A 3,146-nucleotide genomic window follows, 5' to 3' on the forward strand; every position below is an offset into this window, starting at 1 on the left:
TAGCTGATAATTGTTCAACCTTTACCCGTAAATCTTTTATATCTTTAATATTTGCCTTTAGCTTTGTGTTTAAAAATACTACTTGTTCATCCAATTCAGCCCTACAAATAGCATCAGTTTTAAGAAAAGATTTATGAATTCCTGCACCCGTCTATTTTCAAAATTTACTAAATCTCGTTCCACTTTCAAGTCGTCACGGATTGTAGACTCGCTACCCAAGTATTGTCCAAACTTGTTAAGAGGCATTGTGAAAGTGAACGATGGGGGAGGCCTCATCGGTATTTATAACAAGGTAGCAAGGGGGGGAGAGGCTTAGTTACAAAACATGTCTGTTTTATTAGATAACAGCTCAGAACAGGTTTAAAAACAGCTAACAGAAGAGGGTCTGTTTTCTTACTTTAAAATTATACCGCTCTCAGTCAGTTCCTCAACGATTGCATTGATCTCGTTCAAATGAGAGGTGTTGCCAGCATTCTGTGATGCTATCAAAAGCTGTAAACGGCTCACCAGTTCGTTGGGATCATCCCAATAGATATAATCAGTTTTAGGATAAAAAGTTTTAGTTGTTAATACATCTCTTCTACCAGAGTTCAAACATCCACCTTCTTTATGTTTCTTTGATTCTTGTGGTTGTTTAATGTAACATTGATATTTTACACTTCTATCTCCACTCAATTGGCCGTTTGGCGAGAATCCTCTACGATGAGCGTTTGTAATGTCTAAAATATTATTGTAATCCTCTACATCTTTTCTCAAAACTATATTCTTGTTTGGTATTCTTTTAAAGATAAGTTCCAACAGTCCAGGAGTTAGGTTGAATCGTGAATCTTTAATATGTAACACGTCATCAATGATTTTAACCCGACTATTACCAATATGCATTTTATTATCCTTGAGATAAACACCAAATGGTATTTTTGATGTTTTTAAAAGATGTTTCATATATTTATTTTGTAGATCATCAATACTACTATTACCACTACCACCACCACCTTCATCAAATTCAAGAGCCGACTTCATATCTTCAGCATCGCTAAACTCTTCATCTCCCTCTGTTTTTCTTTCATCATCATCATCATCATTATCAGCATCATCATTAGAATCATCTTCATCATCATCATCATCAGCAGCATCATCAAACTGTTGTGTTTTTTGTAAAAAGATTATTACTACACTTAATCAGTTTACTATTAGGTTCTTCGGTTTTAATCAGATATTTCCTTTTACGTGAATGTTTTGACAATGGTGTGGAGGTCTTTATCAAAGGGAGCTGGGGGTTATTCATTACTGCTGGTTTAGCATTGTCATCATTATTATTATTACCTTTAGATTCTAAAGCTTTAGTCATTAAAACATTGAGCGGTTTTGTAATTGGTTCAAAGGTTTGAGCTAGCGAAGTGTCAAGCAAAGTTTTATCTGCTCGCAACGCTTTTACTTTTCTCTTTACACTCTCAATGGAATCTACGAGTTTCCGTTTCAACTTTTTATTACCAAACATATTTTATTTTATAGTGTATGTGCTGATGCTGCTTTTGCTGCTGCTGCTGCTGTTGGTACGGCCGATGCTAATATGTTGATAGGATATAAATTAAACGACGTTGTTCTTCAGTAGCTGACAACATAAAACTGATAATAAACCGGAGATGACACTAAATTTTATACAATAATGAAAACGTCAAATCCTTTACGATATCGACCCTTATTAATGTCTCTCTCCTTGTCGATTGTTAAAAAAGTGTACTTTTTCTGCCAACACTCGCGACAAATTTCCTTAAACTTTTCCCAACCCATATCGGTATTCACGTGATCGTCATAGGCATGTTTTAAATTCAACTCGTCCTGTTTGAATAGCAATATAAGATTGGCATTATCACGTACCAACTGTTTAGGTATCCTACTATATGTCTGGCATAAGTAGAAACAATCTAACCAACGATGACGTCCCATTGCAAAGTACTGACGAATGGCATCTTGATCTTCCAAAGCCACATCGTCAAATACAATGACGCTGTCCTCCGCAGCTTCCTCCGGTGGGACGACTTGACTCTTATCATTGTACGTGTGAAACGGTATGTCACCCGCTTGCTCTAAACGTCACTCAGAAACTTGTATTTAGGTTGATTCAATGATTTCGAATAAAGATAAACATTATGAAACTTTACACCGTTCGGATGTAAGAGCAGAGACAACAGAACATTTGTCTTGCCACAGTTGGAAGGTCCACAGATGAGACATCTAATGTTATTCGCCAGCAACGAGCCATGTTTAAGGGAGCGATGAGTTATTGCTGGTTTCACATCATCATCTAGCACAACACTCCAATTTTTAATAGCGAGTGACGTGTTTTGTTTTTTAAGCTTCATTTCACTGTGATGTATCAAATCGTTAGGACATGTATTTTATACTCACACATACACACATACATGATCAAATTTCAAAGGTTTAAATATTATATAGATATAAAGGCATACTTTATACTCACGTACACAGTCAAGTATAGATACTTGAGATGATAACACATATTGGCGGGGTTAGTGTTAAGCATAATCCCAAACGACCTAGACGACTGCGATCTCATAGTAGCGGTGGGGGTATTATAAATAATTTAATTAATAATCTACCATTCGAAGCGCACATACCCGGTTACAATTATTGCGGTCCCGGTACTAGATTGAAGGAGAGATTGGCTCGCAACGATCCCGGTGTGAATCCGCTTGACGAAGCTTGTAAATTACACGATATTGCCTACTCACGTGATAAAACATTGGAGGGACGTCATCAAGCAGATTTGCGATTGGCCCAAGCTGCTGAAAATCGTTGGCGTGGTAACAATTCAATTGGTGAACGTATTGCCGCGTTAGCGGTAGATAAGATTATGAAATATAAAGTTAAACACGGTATGGGTATGATTCCCATATCAAAAGTCATTAAAGCAAGTCGTGATGCTGTAAAAAAACACATTGCGAAAAAGAAGGATACAACTACTAATACACTACTAAAAGTGGGTGTAAAAGCTGCTAAACATTTTGTTAAAGGGAAAATTGTTAAGGGACAACAGAAACAGCGAGTCATTCCAATACCTAAGAGAGGCGGTTTCCTACCAGCTTTGATACCGCTACTGGGTGCTTTAGCAGCCACGGGAACTT

Source organism: Cydia pomonella, unplaced genomic scaffold (assembly GCF_033807575.1).
Source record: "Cydia pomonella isolate Wapato2018A unplaced genomic scaffold, ilCydPomo1 PGA_scaffold_150, whole genome shotgun sequence".
Lineage (NCBI taxonomy): Eukaryota > Metazoa > Arthropoda > Insecta > Lepidoptera > Tortricidae > Cydia > Cydia pomonella.